Source organism: Phalacrocorax aristotelis, chromosome 5 (assembly GCF_949628215.1).
Source record: "Phalacrocorax aristotelis chromosome 5, bGulAri2.1, whole genome shotgun sequence".
Taxonomy (NCBI): Eukaryota; Metazoa; Chordata; class Aves; order Suliformes; family Phalacrocoracidae; genus Phalacrocorax; species Phalacrocorax aristotelis.
This window is the reverse complement of record NC_134280.1, coordinates 38,440,840-38,460,421: the sequence shown is the minus strand read 5'-3', so window position 1 is coordinate 38,460,421 and position 19,582 is coordinate 38,440,840. Positions and strand designations below refer to the sequence as shown.

General features: G+C 44.2%; 1 protein-coding gene across 25 annotated transcripts in view; it reads right to left on the bottom strand.

Annotated features, from left to right (window-relative positions):
• MAP2 (microtubule associated protein 2) overlaps positions 1–18,324 on the bottom strand; it is a 236,915-nt gene extending 218,591 nt beyond the window's left edge. For 24 of the 25 annotated variants that reach the window (XM_075094013.1, XM_075093996.1, XM_075093999.1 and 21 more), the window contains exon 1: positions 18,212–18,315. The gene's annotated coding sequence lies outside the window, so the exon portion shown is untranslated. Of the gene's footprint in view, positions 1–18,211 lie in introns of all 25 variants that reach the window. The other variant, XM_075094011.1, reaches the window with a different exon arrangement.
• Positions 18,325–19,582: the final 1,258 nt, after the last annotated feature.

The following is a 19,582-nucleotide window of genomic DNA, read 5'->3' as shown; positions in this document are numbered from 1 at the left end:
AAATAACCCAGAGATCCTTGCAGGACAGAGGAACTGCAAAGTGCCATTTCCCCCAGAAGAAGGCACTCTCTTGCCTGCCCACACTAGTTAGGGAGGCTGGGCAGAGGAGGTGGCTGCCATTTCCATCAGCATTTGCTGGCAAACTGTCAGCTTGATCAAACAGCTGAACACAAACACCTACCTCAGAAGAAATACAGGAGTCCAGGACCAGGGGAGCAGGATGCAGACAAAACGCTCAGTTCGAGCACGCATTTCCTCTCTGGATCCCTTGTCATCAACGTGGTTGAAAGCTCTAAGGACAGTGCCACAGCAGGGTGTGCACTGTTCAAAGAGCAGCAAAGGGAATAATCACACTTTAGGTGCTAACCCTGCAACGTAGCCTACAAGCACAGACTCCTCTTTATCCCAAATGAAGAGGCTGGGACCCTACACGCATACATTGATGCCACAGATACCTGGTTTTTGCTAGAGGACTAGGGCCTCAGTCACAACTAGAAAAAAACACCCAAAACCAGATTTTGGCCCTGAATGGTAAATGCCAAAAATCAAACTCCGATGCAAAAACTAAAAATTAAGTAATGGCCAACAAGTAATTCAGGCACAGATTTCACTTACACCTAAACAGTAAATCCTGTTTGGTGGCATTTAAGCAGGTGACCTTCCATTGACACATCAAGATTTATAAAGCCTGCTAGCTATTTTACTGAAAAATAATTCTATCACACTCATAACAAGATTTCCAGAGATTACAGTCTGGACTCAAAGTGTTGCATTATCTGGTCTACAGAATACCATATAAAGAAAGAGTAAATAGAAATATCACTTATCTTTGAAACAATGCAGTTCGATTCTGACCCAGCACAAACAAATCTCTCTCTGCTTGCTACTTCAGTGGAATACAGGAAAGAAACATGAATGCCCAGCACTGTGCATGCATACACACATACTTACATTTCTACGTTAATTTGCCTGCTTGTGTTCATAGTCCAAGCAGGTCAGAAACTCCCTCCTCCTCCCCAAAAGTCACACGCAATAATTGGCGACACACTGAAGGATCTGCGCTTTCCCCCTTTGAAGAAAGATGTTACAGAGTTGACAGGCCACTGTTTTTGTTACACACTGCCCTCCATCCCCAAGGAAACCCTTCATAAATCCCCATACATCGGCAATTAAGACGCAATCTTTAGCAAGGTCTATATGCAGCTCACTTGGAGGGCACTAGAAAGTTAAGGCAAATTTAATATTTCCGATAGGTGTAATGAATAAAAACAAAGAAAAAAAAAGATCTGCAAATCACTAAATCGCATCCAAGTCATTATTGTCCTTCCCACAGGCTTTGCAGAGAATAAACGAAAGCTATGGGCTTATCACAAAATGGGTGCTGTACTAGCCTTGCTAACTGAAAATCAGGCATCCTTTATTTCTTCTGAGGATCCTAGGTAAAGAATGTCTCAGTAGGAGTCAAAGGTTATATTAGTGATGATTATGGGTTCTTTCAAAACACAATCTGCCTTATGAAGCTTTTTCAATAGAAGATGCTAATTAATAATACATGCTTCTTTTCACTGAATCAGGCACGACCTTAGTCACATATCATCACTTTTCAATCCTTTATTCCTGCTCTCCTATTGAATTTGCACCAAAATTCCAGGCCTGATCTGCTACTCAGGGCCCCTGGTGAAGTCCTCCATGACAGCTACCTTCCGTCAGAACAATAAAACTGTCAGTCAAGAAGCTGAGACTGCCACTGACATCAGCCTCTCGACAATCAGTTACAACTGCATAACTTCTCCCACTGCAATGGGAAACAGGTCATAGAACCTTCCACCTCCCAAAGCGACAAACAAAACCTATTTCTTCCCTTTAAGATCCTCACAGTTACAATCTGTACAACCAAAAATGCTACCAAGTCACTGAGGGAAGAGGAATAAGGGGCATGCTTATCAACATAGAAAGTAGAAGTCATCTAGGTGTCAGCATGCCAAGTAGGGCAAACCAGGAAATGAATAAGATTATTAAATAAACTCTTTTCTTGTCAGTTGATTATGAAGATGATTACAAGATGAATATTCGTATTTCAACAGACATGCACAGTTTATTCTGTCATTCTTCATATTTTAAAGTTTTCCACTGAACTGACAGATATTACATATACATTATTACACACCGTGTTTGACAGACTATCCAAAGATGACCTTTACAACAATTTATTTCCTTTGGTACTGTATTACACCAAGTCATTACTGTCATAGGAAAAGCTTCCTATTTACAGTCCTTCTATAAGTTGAGGAGCTATTGCTCTAGCATGTGAATGTGGTACGCAGAAGGACTTACAACCATTCATGTGCATCAGTACAAAACTGAATGAAGTAGCACTGATTGCAGATAAAACATACATCAGTTGGAAACTGTCCAAGTGACAACTCCCACCCATTGACAGTAGTGGCCCTACTGTTGGCACTATTTCTGTTTAACATGGTCCAAGTATTGGACTCTGGTAGTATTTGTAGAAGTTGTTCCATTCAGCATAGTGGAGTTACATATGTGCATATGTACGTATGCACATGCATAAATATTTTTAAGAGTACGGTTGTACAATGGAAAGTTTACTGAAAATTAATAAAAGACACGTACACAGATCAGTATAGAAGAGCCTTGGGGAATTGCACACGGATGCAACTCAGTTCTGTAAGAAAATCTGATATCCTTAGTATTTGGGGGGAAAGAAAAATTATTCCTGCAGAATTTTGTTAACTAACAGATGGTATTATGAAATACGGATAATTCTCTAGTAAAGGACAGGAATTGGTTTAAAACTTTCACAGAAATGCAGTAATTATCTACAAAATTGTCAGATTCAGGATTAGGGTCTTATGGAAAGAAAGCTCTATTCCAGTCTCTTCCACAAGTATTAAATAAATAAATAACGTGCCTTGAGTCACAGCACAAGATTCACAAATACAGGATTTAAAGTAGACCATTATATGACTCCAGGAGACCACAGAAAGTATCAAAGCTATTTGCTTAGAATAAGTGACAGCATAGGCCCAGCCAAGCATTTTCCAGTATCTCAAATGACATTTTATAAAGATGTAGTTCTCCATCTGACAAGCAGCATGGTTTCACCAGTTGTCACCATAAAAAGCTAAATGGCAAAACCAAAATTAAACTACAGCTTTTTTAGTATGGAAAGAGGAAAACAAACATCTGCTCCGTTTTCTGCCTCACTAGTTTGGAGTTTTTAATGTGTTAAGCTAGACAATGTGAAAAAAACGCTGTTTTAAGGCGCTGTTCTAACATTATTCATGTGTCTGAGCCATCAAAATTAAACATCAATGTACAGGACCATGATTAAATGCAAACACACCACTTCATAACACTGTTAAAAAGCCAGGCTGAAAGTTTTTTTTTTCGTGGTTTGAAACTGTAGGCTGGCCTTAGCAATAAAACTCAAGACCATTTAAGATCTCTTTAGATCATGAATGTTTGTATCAAACTTACCCCAATATGGTAAAGTACTTCACTGCATTCCCTAGGCAAAGTAATGTTATCAACAATAATTAATACTACCAAGTGGGTATACGTTTGGAGTCTTGAAACTATTCAATCATTAACATCTCCTCCATAATTACACAACAAGCCTTCCTGGAAAAAAAAATAAAGAAAAGAGAAGCTAAACACCTATCAGGCAAATATGCCAAAGTTGTCAGACACACAGACAGCTCTAAGCACCTTTACGTAGACATACAGCATTCTCAACAGCTGATCTTGTGTGAAAGCAGGTGCCAAAACCCTATTGCAGAAGAACAACAAACACCACAGCCCTCAGCTTCCAGCTGGGAACAAGTCCCAGCCTGCTCCTCCAGGCCCATTCCAACCAAAACTTAGCTCCAGTTCTCCCTACCACTTCATACACAGTGAGGCTTCCAGCAAGTTCCACCCAGTGTCACAATTAACTCAAACTCCCCAACAAAAGTGAGGTTATTGTGCCTGGTTTTCTGCTTTCAATGTTTCTGCAAATACGCTTCTTTCAAAAACTAATCCAAAGTCCAGCAGAGCCAAAACAAAGATTCCCTCCAAGGGCAAGCCATCTCGCAGCCTGATTCAGAGAGGTCTTTAGCACTTCAGCAGGCCTGTGGCAGCCTCCCCTGAGATGAGGCACCCCGAGAGCTCTCCATCCCGACTCTACAAAATGCCATACAAAATCACAACAGGATTCATACCAGCACCTTATGCTCCTTTTAGTACCAATGCGTTACTGGAGCAGTAATTCTGTATATTCAGAAGTACAACTCCTCATCAGGTTTACACACAGTAACAGCAGAACTGGTGGGGAAAAAACTCATGCTCTGTTCTTTGTCATAACTTCTCGAGGCTGGAAAACACCAACACAGCGTGCAATTGCTAATTTTCCCCTCCCTCATTTGCCGCTCAAACACTTCTTCGCTAAAAAAAAAGGCAAAAAAAAAAAGCACACCCCAAAAAACTGAAGCCGCCTGCACCAGACATCGTCTAAAGGAAGTACCCTAATTATGCCTATTTTCGGATTTACATTTTAATTTCAGCTTCAAGGCAGCTGGGCTCCTCTCAGGGGAAAACCAACAACAGCACAGTAAATCCTTCAGGCACATTCCCACTCCTTTTCCTTCCAAGTTGCTGCTGCGGGGTTTTGCTCTGGTTGGAGACACCATCCACTCACAACAAAAGGATATTCTAGCCTCTCTGGGTAACGAGCTGTTAATGTAAGGACTGCCTCACCTGGGGCAGTAGCTTTCAAGAACCAAGAAGATTTATTTTTCCTCTCCTGAAGGTAAAATAAGAAATACCATATAGCCTTTCAGAATCAGGGAAATTAAGAAAAAAAAAATGAAAAGACTTACTGAACAACTTGAATATGGAACAACTCTCTCTTGAAAGGGTGGATCATGTGGCTGCCCCATATCAGGTGGTAGGGTGTCATTGGCTCATCTTTAAAAAATACAAACACAACTATTGCGTAACTCAAGCTACCTTGTCTTTAACAAGGATCTCAGCTGCAGAACCAACCCCACAGGTAGTAGCCTTAAAAACTCAAGTGATATTTAAAACAAGTTTTTTGAGGTGGATTCCTCGGAACTCACTGCATGAAATTCACAATGGGCTTTGATATCAACACTAACAAGTAATTAAATAGATATTTCAATTATAAGTGTTTTCAAGTTGTGCTTGTCACCATTTTAATATGAAAGAGGCAAGCGATTACTGTCTGCAAAGAACCTGCTCAAAGAATATACAGGATAAAAGCTGGCGATGCTCTTATTATTCCATCAACATCAGATGAACAGAAGTAATGAACAGCCTATTCACGCTTCCTGCGGATGCTGCAAAGTGTTTGTAAGGAAGGCAATCAGCGTTTACACAGCCCCTGGACTAGCAAAGTTTATTCTTTGCTTGTTAATCCCACAACGTACCTGAAGACCTTTCAAAGCAGGCCAGTGAGCAGGTTAGCAGTGCAAGATGGCATCCATCTGTCCCAGATTCAGCAAGAGCTGGGAGACAAGAGCCGCTGACTCGCAGAAGCAACTCCCTCAAGACATGGGCATTTCCCATCTTTCAGTGCACCCCTGAGACAGCCAAAAGCTACCCATACATATCAGTACTGCCATGCCTCTTTTACCTGCCAGAGTAGGCAGGTGAGTACAGGGGATGTAGGAGGGAGAGCAGTTTCCTCAGGCTCACTTCTGCACCCTCGCACAGGGCCAGCCTGGATTCCTGACCCACCACATGCCACCAACTGCTGCTGCTACTGGTCACCAACACAGAAAGGGGTTTGTGTGCTAACACAGTTCTTCCCAAATCTCTATTTCCCTACTGACATTCTCATAACTCCACTGAAAATTAAAAACCTTAGAGTTTGCCCTTTCTGGATTGCAGGTGCACTGAAGGGAAAATATAAAACAAAATTAAATACAGATAGATCATTAGTGTGAAATACTGAGTCAAGCTTATATAAATCACAGTGCAAACCACACAATCCTATCCTACCCTTATCTGTTGCACACATAAATATTCAGAGAAGCACACAATGCCAGCTGCCCTCGGGTAGCAGAATAATACCGGTTCCACATTACTGCCATCGCTCACAGCTCTGCTGTCTCCAGCCCACCTGCCATCACCCTGGGCTGCTTTGTGCCTCTGGCCGAAGTGTACAGGCTCTTTTGTTGGTCGCCTAGAAAATACTGTCCATAGTGTTTCAGCTGTAACATTTCAAGTAGCTCTAATTCAGCTTTCAGCTCAACTCTTTGTCATCTAAAAATAACTTAGGTTTAATTGCAACTCGCTACAATTTTCTAATTTTTTGTGACCCCAAACCTCTAAATCTATTACCCAGAGACAGCCACAGTAATCCTTAATGAAGGTGTGGGTATGATGCAGCATGCTAGTGGCCATCTGGCTGCCAGGTGTTTCCTGGCTTAGCTTTTCCTCACAACACACCTCCCTCCTCCTCCTCTAATTCCAGGGAAGGCAATTTCTAACGAAGGTCTGTCCTGAGGTAAAGACACAAGCAAGGGCTTTATTGCAAGTCAGCTGCAGCACAGCAACATTCAGAGCCTGCAGCAGAAAGCCTAGAAGGGCCGTTTATTACCATACATATCCCCCTATGACTACCAGCAAGACTGTGCCAAGTGTATTTCTGACCATTAATAGGAAGGGAGCCAAGTGCAACATTTTCACTGTAACCCTAAGTCTTGTGCCCTTCACTCATAATCAAAAAAAAAAAAAAGATAATTAAGAAGTAGGAAAGCAGTTTTTTAGAACAGGACCATTTATATTAAAAGAAAGTGATTTTAAAAGTACTAGGCAAGATTCACAACGGGTGTGATATGATGTCTTTTAGGGAGCTCCACAACGTCTTGCTTAGGGTTAGGGGTTAGAGATCACAGGATCTAACCTCTAGGATCTAATTTTCAAAATGGAGCATTAGCTTCCTTAAAAACCCTGTCTTTCAGACAGGTAAAGGTCTTCCAGCTCTCAGATACACATTCCTGCCCATCTCCTTCACCAGTGCTCTGGAGAATTTGAAAGGGCTGGACTGGTAGAAAGTAAGTAATTTTTGCACAGCACTGGCGCTGCCCCGGCTCAGCTTCCTGAGCTGGCTTCCCACGGGGTCAGGCAAGGACCAGGCACCGTGGGAGCAATCAGGCACAGGACCCCCACAGCATCAGCTGAGATAAGCCTTGGCCGCCAAGAGACCACACCCCAGACTACCAAACTGGAAGGCTTCTCCTGGTTCCCACTATTGCACTAACGTTAATGTGCATAAAGCATCTCACATTTCAGGCTAAACCCAGCAAACATGTTCTTAGGCACTTGTAGTAGTCTGTTCTCAGGAACCTTTTCAGAGTGGTTATATAAAAGTACCAGGGTTGGTGGGCATGCATAGCAAAATTGTCTTGATGTTTCTCAAGCAGGGTAGAGAAAACTGATTTTTGCTACAGCAAAGAGAGAAGGTCTTGAGACTCCTTCCAGTGTGTGGAAAGGGAATCTGTGCTGGGGAGCTCTGGACAGTCAGTCCTGATGCTCCTGTGGTCCCTGGGAATTAGCCAGGATAAGAAACTGCAAGTGCTGCTGCTCAGCAGACTCACAGGGCAAAAATGTCGACCCTGCCCCAGCAGCCAGGAACCTGCTTTCCCAGGCTTAGGCATAAACGAAGCGCCCAGCAGAGCCACAGCCTGCAGGCCACCCCAGCAGCCCACAGCCCTTGGCGCAGGCTGTAGGTGCCCCAGGCCTATGTTGCCTATGGGGATGTCAGTCCCTAATCAAGTTATTGGTGGATACAGAGAGGATGATTTTGCAAAGACAAGGCTGAAATTTGCCCCAAAAAATTCCTTCAGGAATTAAGCCAAGAAGAGCTTCTCCAGTTCTACTGCAGGTCAGGACCTAATCAAACAGGACAAGCTAAAACCAAAACCAACAGCACACCTGTGATGAACGTTGCCAGAGGCTCTCACCACAAGCCCAGAGCCCCACTGGCTAGCACGCACTGTCCACCCCACCCCATGGTTGTCTTGCCCATGATCCAAAACTCTTGTAAGCTCCTCAGAAGAGGAGCAACTCCTCCCTCCAAAACAAGGTCCAGCAAGAGAATATCACAGGGTTTTTTTCCAGTGTTTCATCTACATAGTGGATTTCTTACTTATGTGGAGTTCTGCCCAGAGCTATGTTTCAATGCAAAATGAGTGACGAAATTCAAAGGCAACAAATGGAAAGAAAGAGACACTTAAATGTAGCCAGAGCTACAGTGGGAGGGGAAACTGCCCAGTACCACTGCCAGTTTTGAAGGACTTTCAGGTTCAGCTCCACATTAAATCCATCACAGAGAGGGGAATATTTAACAAGTGACTAGAGACACAGCACCTTTATTCTTGAGGCACACTTGCTTGCTCATTTGACCACTTGAATATTTTAATATCTTTTAAAAGGAAAGTTTCTGCTAGAAATTATTTTCACAAATACATTCTTCAAAGAGCTACTCATCATCTTAGTGACACAAGCATGGGGCAGGGCTTGTTTACTAATCTAAGAGGATTGCACTTCAATCTAGATCATGCCTTGCCTGCAGGTAAGGGCAGTAGAGCAAACAAACACACTAGACTTTCCAACTGCAAAGGGATGAGGGGAACAGAATCCAAATGAAAGTCTGTTTATATCATGTTTGGATGGGGAGAAAAGGGGCATACAGGGAGACAGCTGCTTCTTTATATCTGTTGCACAAAGGTCTCTGGAAATCCTGGACAAGCAAATTCTATCCCTACTGTTCGTCAACTCTGAAAATAAACCTACCCACTAAAGCTGAAACAAGTCTCCACAACTAGTTTTTCAAATAAAAACATAACACATGCCTCTGACCTCTCTTTTGCCTTTTTAATGCATGCAGAGATCACTCCCCCTCTGGAGGAAAACTGATTTTTCGCTTACCTTCCCTCTCCCTTAGAGAAGTGAGGGAAACCCACCAAAGCATTGCCAGAGAAAACACAAAAACACACTACATCTAAAATATTCATTCTCTTGCCCATCCCAGGACACTGATGGATAACTTGCTCCATTGGACACTGGAATAAGCAATGTCATTGGGACTGATCTTACAAAAACTTGAAATACAGAATAAAATTCTCCCCCTTCAGAAAATATTTACTACTTCAGTGAGAATATAAAACAAATTAGAAACAAATGACTCAGATCTTCCAAGTGACAGAAACATCAGAACTGTCATTCACCTGAGAACGGCAGGGCAGTAAGGGCAAAACTAATCACCTGGTGCTGACCACAGTCAGAGGTATTTCAGAGGGATGACCCATAATGCCAACTTGCAATACCATGTCTACAAGGAACTAGTTCTTTCTGATCCTAGTAGTAAACATAACTTCGTGTCCTGAAGTATGGAAAACATTAGGTTTGCCCAATACTTTTTCCCCCAAGTACTTATTCCCTCCTCCTGCTTGTAACAGGCTGTAAAAAAAATTCAGTCCTAAAACACTTAATGCAAAGTGTAAACATGTTACTTACTCCAAGTACAGCTTTCACCGTCACCACGCTGCTCTGTCCCCATCACTGGAAGAAAACAGAGACCTCATGACCCCGCCCAAAAAAAAAAGGAGTATCTGCCTTAAAACAACCAGTAGCATTTTTATCTGCTGGCTCAGGAAGGCACACACCCTCCACCAATTAAATGCTGCCACTGTCAGCATCTTTAAACCAAATTAGTCACAATCAAGGGCTACTCTCTCATGAACAGCAGTGTACACATTCAGTTGTGCTGCAAGACAATAAGTAGAATCAAGTCCATACAGAGATTTCAAAGCAAGGCATAAGGTGTTTCAGGAGATACTATTTGACTTACTGTCAAGTGTCTCAATGCCTGTGCTTGTGATAAGGGCTTCAAAGACAACTTAGTCGAGATGAACCAAAGAACAGAAACCCCCCATGATGACAGCTGCTTGGTGTGCATCAAGCAACACTGGCAGCACCTGCCCAAGTTAGCACACACCCAGAAGTCAACCCCTAAATGGACACAAAGGCTGCAGAGATGGCTGATGGGAAAGGCTTGACTGACTCTGGGCCTGTTGGTAATTACAGGTAATAACGCATGTCAGTGCTGGCACCCTGATGCCAGCTCTACCATCTGAACAGACAATCATTCAGGCATCTGAAGAATCAATATCACAAATATGGTAAAATCAGAAAATGTGTTTCTAACCTCCAAGTGCCTGTAATCATCAATTAAAGCTTTGCAACATATTATTAATTCCACTTATTGCTACCAGTGATGCTGTAAGTGTAACAAAAATAGTGAAGTGTAAAAAAAAAAAGGCCTGATGGAATTCAGTCTTTTTGCCCACAGAAACAGTTTTGTACTAGAGGTCATTCTAAGTGAATGTAATTTGACTACACTTTCTGGTTTGTTTTTTTTTTTTTTCCAAATGCATTCCACAAAAAAAGTTCTCAATTATTCATATTGAAAGGCACATCCAGGAGTATTTTTAATCTTGCATTCAAAATACTGACACTGTTTTAAGCAACACTAGTAGCATGCCACTTAAAATGATCTAACCTAAAGGACTGTAAGTATTATGTATAAATCACTGCTCCTAATTTTGGCAAACTATGTGGAATATAAAATTATAGATATTAATTTGTCACATTACAAAATGCCTTTTATTCAAAGTCTTAGACAAAAATTTATGATATGCTGTAACAGATAGCACTGGATAATACGAAACGCTTACATTCAGTACTTTGCTAAGTCTTATTCAGAAGCACAACCTGCCCTCTCTACCCCAAAAAGCTTAACTTTGCAGAACATGGAATGAAAGCTATTTACCACACTCTATCCCTTGCTCTTTGGAATGAACCACGTTATTAGCTGTTCCCCCTGCCAGAGAGAGGTTTGTTTGTTTTTGGTTGTTTGTTTTTTTTTTTAATTACTCTCTCACATACGCTTGCCAACTTTCCCTTTACTACTCCAGGAAATATACATATTTTATCTCCCTAAACCAAAAGAAATATACAGTTTTCTTCCTCCTGATTTATGGGTTTCTTCATCATTTTCCTGGGGGAAATTTTCTTTATGGGATATCAAATCAATTATGTTAGAAAAGATGGGAATGGGGACAAAAAACTAACTTGCTACTTTCGTTTGAGACACATTTAGCCCCAGCCATAAACGCCAGGCACTCTGGACTCCCAGCAACACAGACACTAACTCCCAGGTCTATTCAGACCACACTGACAGCCTGAGAAGAGCATCCTTAGAACCAAACTCTGCCCTGACTGAATCAGTGCAAATCAAGAACAACTCTGATGATAATCTGGAGGAGCTGACTCTCTTAATTCAGAAATCTCCCTGCACATTTTCTAACACAGGTGTGGGCGAGTGCTGAGGGGAGGCAGGGTCAGGAAGCAGCCTAGGGCCGGAATCAGTATGATTCCCTCCCACCCCAAGCTACAGGTCAACAAGTAGGATGGGATGTGAATGACCAAATACCCAGACCACCCCTTTAGCAAGCTCTGCTCTCCATTTCCTTTGCACATGATTCAACTCCACCCCTGCATCTCTCCTTTTTGAGCCCCTGGATTTTTTTCCTCAGCCTTCTTGAGCGTTTTCTAATTGCTAAAGGAAGCAGGCAAAAGCCTAACCGTGTGAACATGGTTGTGCTGCAAGCAGGAGCTGCAGCCTGCCCACCCACCACGCCCTGCAATACAACCACCAAACAGCAGCTTGAGACACCTGAAAAGCACGTCAGGCACCAGCAGACAGGAGTTTGTCAGTGAGACACCCTGCACGGGAACATACAGCTGCTGTTAATCAAGCCATTACCACAGTAGCTCAAACAAAGATAGCAGCTCTGCTTTCTGAGTGATACCACATGCCAGAACAGGAACGGGTACCCAAGCATACCTTACTGGATCACATGGAAGCAGCTCAAGGACAGGACAGGGGTTTTAAAAGGCTGTGGGGACTCTGTCCTACAATTGGCCTGCAGACAGTGGAATCACATTAACGTTAGCAAGTGGTGTATGTCGGCACTGGGAGTCACTGCATCACAGTGTACAGCCTTGGGGTCCAGAGTCCAGACAAATTCACCACGAGGGGACCAGATCTTTCTGCTCAGACCCAGTGGTCACAGAAAGGCTGCTGCAGAAAACAGAATAACTTGGCACGAAAAGAGTTATTTAAAACAAGCCCCAAAACATAAGAATTCAGATACAGACCTAAACCCTCCTTGAAGTTAAAAGATTCTGAATGCACAATTTCAGCCCATTTCACAGCAAATGCAAAAAAGAGGCTTTCCTCACAGTCCTCCTCAGTCTCTGAGCCTTCCCAGAGGTTAAGAGGGAGCTTACACTTAAGATCTGGCACCTTGCAATTGCCTGCACTGGCTTAATAAGTTCTACAGATACCTTCTACAGATAATGAGGAGAAGAAAAAAAAAAAAGACTTAGTTCTGCCTCAAACCCAGTTGGGGTGCCTCCGTGCACAGCCTGGACAACACCATGGTTGAGTTATGTAGGGAAGGAGGCCAATCAATGCAAATCTGCCCTCACAGCCAGCAGATCTGGGTTTCTGGCCCAGCAATAAAGCACTTTTGAAGGTCCACAGCACTTTCTACTGTTTTGATCTCTGGATCAAATTTGGCCCAAGGCTGGAATATTCAAAAGCATAACCCTAACTCTGCTCTGAACCTTTATAATATTCTTACCCTATGTTCTCATTCTGAGATATTTTCTACCCTTGTTTATCCAAGATCAGAACCTCAGGAAAAGTGGCAAGTTTCACATGTGGAGGCAGCTCTTCTAACAGAGAACGCATGTTCCTCAAAAGAGAACTGACAGCCTCTAGTTTTAAACCAGAAACCAGCCCCTATCATTCTCTCCAGAAAATAAAGTAAAAACATAGGGTTAATTGAATCAATAGGGCTTATAATTAAATGCTGCCAAGCTAGCTCTCATAAGGGGACTGCTGATTTTGGCTTGGGTTAGGTTTTTTTGATGGTGTTTATCCAGAGGTTGCATACAGCTAATTTTACAAACAGCTACTGCAATTTAGTTTAAATCTCCTTCAGGGGACAAAATGACAAGTTTCACGATCAGAAAAGTAAGTTTCCAGTGAGTTGAGTCTATGAAAGCTACTGCGATCTAACTGCATTACAGGTATTAGAAGTCCTAACAGAAAACTCTTCCTACTTCTTGCCAGGGGCTTGACCAACACGAGACAAGAAATATTCCTCAGATCCCCGTAGCCGTGAGTGTCAGTTATAAATGGAGCAGATTTTGCCAGAGGGGCTGAATTCTACCTACGAATCCATAACTTAAGAATTTGCAAGTATAAACTGATTATTTCTCTGAAGGGGAAACGTACCCCAGATTTTCAATAATGAGAAAAGAGAGCTGAAAGGGGCATTGCCTTTTTCTAGATGGTGTGAATCAGGTGCAGATTCAATGAATTCAACAGAGTTATATCGATTTTCTCCACTTAACACTCTTGCTTGTAATAGGGCCATTGTCTCCTTTATACTATATGAACATACAGATACATTTATATATTTTAACTGGAAGATGGACACCATGTGCTACAATAAACAACTACTTATTACACCACAAAAAGTTAGAAAAATAGCCTGCTTAAAAAAGGCTAGAAGAAAAACAGTACACGGTAACACTGGTCAGGACTATCAATGGCACTAACCTGTCTCACAGATTACAGGAAACAAAGACATCTGATAAATCTTTATATTACTGAGGTTGCCCAAGACTCACCTTTTCACCATAATTCCTTTCAAACTAGCACGCCAACAAAGATACTAGATACTGAGTACAAACACTGGCACTCTAGAGTGTTGTCTCATTTTCATTTTTAATTATTGTGATGGGCTCCCCCCCCCCACCTCCCCAGTCAAGACAAAAGAACAAAGATCAGTTTCATCTGCAAGACTGCTGCAGGGGAAAAAGAGCAGTGAGTGTAAAACCATAAGGAGCAACAGCATTAGCTCATCTTTTCTCCTTAATAAAGCAGCAAACAATTAGTGTTAAAGTAAAATGGGTCAATCAAGACCGCAAATCTTCTTAACAGCTAGCACAGTCAACACATGTGGTCACAGCAATCCAAATTAACCCCATGGATACATCAGTTGTTTCCTCCAATACCTAGAAAACCATTACAAATGTCACATTGAATCTCCTTTTGAAACATCCTCCTACAGTTTAGTAATATAACCCAGGACTAAACCTACCCATGAAGCAAAAGCTTTTTCCCCTACTGCAGCAGACAGCTTAAGAAACCACCTCTGTTTCCAGCACCAATCCTCTAAATCAGCTCCACCCTACGGAAATCACTCTCACACTGGTTTTTATTAGCTGAGATGCACTACAGAACTGCTGCTAATCAGCACACCTGCACACAAAGCAAAAGAGCAGAGGAAAAAAGCACCAGCCCTAAACATGTCAAGACCTACCGTACTCTCCCTTAGTGTGTGCATGTGTGTTGGAGGAGGGATAAGCAATGCAGTGATTTCACAGACATTGTTCATTTCCATGCTTTCTCTGGAGGTACTTGGCATCGCCAAACATCACCAAGGGTTTTCAAGCACTGAGCCCACATACCCTGAATTTTCACTCCTTCCCTTTTCAGCAAAAACATTCCCTTTTCCATTAAAAATATACTTAACTTTTAAGCATGTTTAAGGCCTGTTTTCAAGGGCAATTAAGCATGTGTTTAAACAACTGAAAAATCCAGATGGACCAAAACAAGCATCCCTGTGTGTTAGGGTACAATTCTACTTATTAGAACATGCCTAATTTTATTTCTTTATCAAGTACACACATGGACTTCATGGTAGTGCACAAACAAAATATCCAAATCATCATATAATTTGGTTTAGAAGGGGCCCTGGGAAGCCACCCAGTCCTAGAACCCCTGGATATTACACCTTCCCAAATCTCTAGCTGTTACTCATTCACATGCACATTAACTGCAACACTCCCTGATCCCTTTCTCAGTAAGGCTTCAGGTGAGCTACAACCATCCTGCCGACAGGAGTGCCTCCTCAGGGAACCCCAGTAAAGCCAAGGGGTGTGCGGTTGTCTTTTGCTGTGAGCCAGAGGTTATACCAGATCAGTCCTCAAAACAGTCACTGCCTGCGCTATAGGCGAAAGATTTGTAAGGTCTTTGGACCGACCCACCGTTTAAAGAGGAGCACTACCATAAGAGCTTCCGCCCCTCTTTCTTAAGCTTAATTGTTATTTGTCCCATCATGGCAGTTCAGATTTCAGATCTCACAGATGCTGCAGCTGCATTACAAGCTTGTAGTAATGAAGAGGTAACTTTCTGAAAGCCATCACCATAAAGTCCTCACAACCTAAATTCTTTTTGACTTCTCCCTCTTCCCACCCCTTTAAGAAAACAAACCTGTCTCCAACACATGCGTATGACATGCCACATTTGGGGGTGATAGCTGAAATAGTCCAGCAGAGTCTGCAATGGGCCTCACCCCCCCATTTCTGTAGATATTTCTAGTGATTTCCACAGCTTAGGCAACTGTTAAGTAAGCACAGGGCCAGAGCCTGCTCCGGTGTCAGTACACATAGCAAATGTTTCTTCTCACGAATCAAGGTATATGGTTTAGAAAACAGTAACTCATACAGAAATCAGCACGACACAGGCTGAAAGGAAAGGTATGCTTCTGCAAAAGAAAAAAAAAGAAAGAAACCCAAACATCTAGCAACAGGGGAATTCTTAACCCACAGACTGCAGCAATTCATTTAGGGACTCCGGTGATCAGATCACTCGTGCCTAGGCACAGCACCTCCAGGGTTCATTAAATGACAACTTTTTCTTTATTGTCAGAACGTATTTAAAGAGCACAGCTAAGTGCGTACTGACATAACATACCGTAACATCAGATCTCTAAATCAAGGGTGCAAATGCTGCTTTATGTAACAAACCGCATTATAAGCACAATGAACTGCCCTCCATGCTCAAAGCATGCTAAAATTCTCCACACAAGAACAGCAACTTTTTATTCTCAGGATGACAGCTCTTTGGCTTCTCTCAAACACCCACAGGCAACGCGCAATATGGGTGCAACAAACTGTAAAGTTCCATCAACCAAATCCTGTCCCTTGGGTAATAGATAAGGAGAGAAAGAAACTTAAGCCACTACACCTCGCTGCAGAAATCACCCCTCTTTGCAGAGCCCTGCTGCACCAGGGCTCACCTGCAGGTTTCATTTCCACACCGAGTGGTCTCGCTAAGCCATGGGGGTTATTTTCAGTGTTAGTTTACCTCACCTGTAAATGCCTGAGCTCCAGGAGACTGGTACCACATTAAGATTGGGGTCCTGCTCACCACTGAGAGCATCATCAGCGTCTTGCGAATGGGTGAGATGAAACACACAGTGAGGAATTCAGCGGTTCCTAGACCTAGGTGCTACAAGGGTGAGTCTGGGCTCCATCTTACACATCACACTTTCAGACATCACGAGCAGAAATACACACCCGCCCGTAGACTTAACTGGACTGTCTCTGCGCTAGCTGACAATAGTTTCTGGCACACACAGGGAAGGTGCCCATCCTCTCATTGTTGGTGAATCACTTCTTAGTGATCTATGAAGTAATGGCAGGGGTAACTTCACTAGGTAATGCTCTCTCAGCACATTCTCCCTCTCTTCCCGGCAAGGGCTGAGGTGCTGTGATCACGTCATCCAGTTGGGAAGGAAGCGAGAGAAGCTATAGAAAATAAATACATTCTGCAGCTGAGCCTCTGCTTGGGTACACTGGCTACGAGGTCTGTAGTCTAGATCATCCCTGCAAGTCTAAACCAGCACAGGTGAAAAGATGCAGGTTCTTTCACAGGGAGAAACCAAAGGTTTGGGGAGGAAATGGGAAGAAACAGAAAGGATGTGTGCTTCAATCTTGCAAGGAAGTACTCTTCTGAAAACAAAAGGGGCAGGTTTTCTGAACTGTGAGCAGTGCAAATGCTGGACAGCAAGTGATTTTTGTGAGAAAGGATGGAGAAAGATTTATTGACACAACCACAAAGATATGACAAATTATGAAAAGGGATGGTAGATGCCTAGAGTAAATCAGACTTACAAAAATGTACAAATATATCCCATTCTACTGCATGATTTTATGCTAATGACCACTTACATGTGAAAGGCTGCTGTTTTATACCAGGAGGAAGCCTATGTGCAAATCCACCAAAGAATTGAGATACCTTTATTCAGAGGAAGCCTTAAAGTTCCTGCTTAGCATCGAGAAATAAATGATGTCGGTATCTTACGTACAGAAAGCAACTTTCCCGGCACGCGACACACCCCCTTCTTTCCCAAAAGGTGTTTCATAAAGCACATCTTATTCGAATGGCAGGTCGTAATTAGTCTCTGAAACATAGACGCAACAAATTGAGGCAAGCAGTCTTTATTTGGTAGATGGCGTTCGGCGCAACCGCGGAGCTGCATATCCTCACGGCTTGTACCTGCAGCACTTCAAGCGAGGCACATCTTTGCATCATTTTCTCTTACATAAAAAGGCTTTGTTCTCCCCCGCCTCACTGCGGTCACCAGCCGCCCCGTGCACGGTTGTTTCCTCTCCGCGGCTGATCCATTCAATAGAGGGAATGATTTTTCTTTTCTCCTCCACCCCTCCCCGATGCAAATTAAAAGCGCTTACAAGCATCGCACCCCCTTGTCTCACACAATGTTCTTTGTTCAGCCTTACAGATCCCTTTAGAGGAGCTTAGGGGTGGGGGCAGGAGAGGACAGAAGGTGACATCCTTCACAGGGTTTTACAGGTTAGAGATGCTCAAAACCCTCAAAGGCGGCCGGCAAAAGTCGCCTGCCCCTACGAAGGTAAAACGGGCGTTACCGGGGAGCCGCCCCCTCCCTCCGCCACCGCTGCGGGAGCTCCGGAGGGGCGACCGGCCGCCAACGCGGGCCGGGGTCCGCCTTCGGAGGGAGCACGCGCCCGCCTGAGGGAGCGCGCGCCGGCCGGGGCGCCGCAAGCCAGCCCCGCGCCCCCAACGGCCCCCAACGGCCGCTTCGTCCTTTCTGCTCCTCTTCTTCCAACGGGCACCCCCCTCCCAAGGCTGTGCGGAGCCCCCGCCCGCTCGCGCGCCCGGTAACGCCCGCCCGCAACGGGGCGGCGGCGGCGAGGGGCTCGGGAGGGTCCTTACCTGAGCGCCGCGGCAGCTGCCGGCACCGGGACGCGCTGCCGCGCCGAGGGGCAGAGAGAGGGCGCGCCGCCGCCGTCCCCGCCTCAGCCCGCCCCGCCGCTCTCGGGGCTGTCGCCGGGACGCGGCCGCCTGCGCGCCGGGAGCCCCCGGGACCCGCCCCCCTCCTCCGGCCCCGCCCCGGCCCCGCTCCCGCAGGGCCCCGCGGCGGCGGTGGCGGCGGTAGCGGTGGCCCGGCCCCTCGCCGCCGCCCCGCCCCGCGCCCTGCCCGCCGCCCGCAGCGGCCCCTGCATTGCGGAGGGGCCCCGCGGCCGCCCCGCTACCTGCGCGGCGTCGCTCCCCGTCCCAGAGCCCGCGGGGCGCTGCCCTGGGTACTTACACGGCGAGGTCCGTGCACCGGCGCCGAGGCGCTCCGCGACAGCCGGCCCCGGCGCCCTTCCCAGCCCTCAGCCCAGGGTGTCGCCCTGCCCTGCCCGTGGTGGGTCGTCCCTGCCGTCGTAGAAAGGCATCCCGAACGTCCCTCACCCAATTTCGTTTGGGTTTTGCAATGATGCAAGTCTCAGCTCAATCTCATTTCTCATTTTGTTCTGGAAAAAGAGAACATACCCTGATGAGATAGGTTAAAAAAAAAAAAAAAAAAAAAAAAAAAAAAAAAACCCCAACACTTTTACAGCACGTCAGAAACTGCACTGCTGCTAACTTACAAATTGCGCTCTTGCAGGGCCGAGCTCTCCAACCATTCCCTGGAATCTGGCAATAAAAGGTATCCTATTACTTTGTCACTTACCAGCTTCTCAAACTGAACTTCTCTTCTCAACCCCTCAGGACGTCAATTATTGTTTCCCTGTTCCTTTGGTGAAAGTAAAGCATGCAAAGGCAAAGTCATCCATCATGCAATGCCACTGGTGTGGTGGAGCTCCAGTATGGCCTCATCTCACCCTTTCTAGTCAGAATCACTTTGTTTAAGTTCCCTTAGCTGGAGACGAAAGAGTACTTTCCTAAAAAAGTACTCTTTCCTAAACAAATTATTCTAATCGGTTTGTTAAAAATGAATGTGCAAAAGTGAATCTGTCAGAATGTTAACCAGCAATTCCAAGTATGTCATGTATATAATTAGCCTAACACACATTTTTGAAACAGGTACGATGTTTTGATCCTGTAAGGAGAAATATTGCTATTCTTCCCTATATTTGGGTGCCCAGATTACACACTAACTGTAACCCATATTGCAGTGCAAAAAACTTTAAATGCTAATTTCAGTTTTGTTTCATTTTGCTGCAGCACACTGAGTACTCTATCTATATTTTTTCCCAAAGCCTCACTAATTTTAGGTACATGGTTTGATTTCAAGCATGATTTTCAACAGTACTGAGC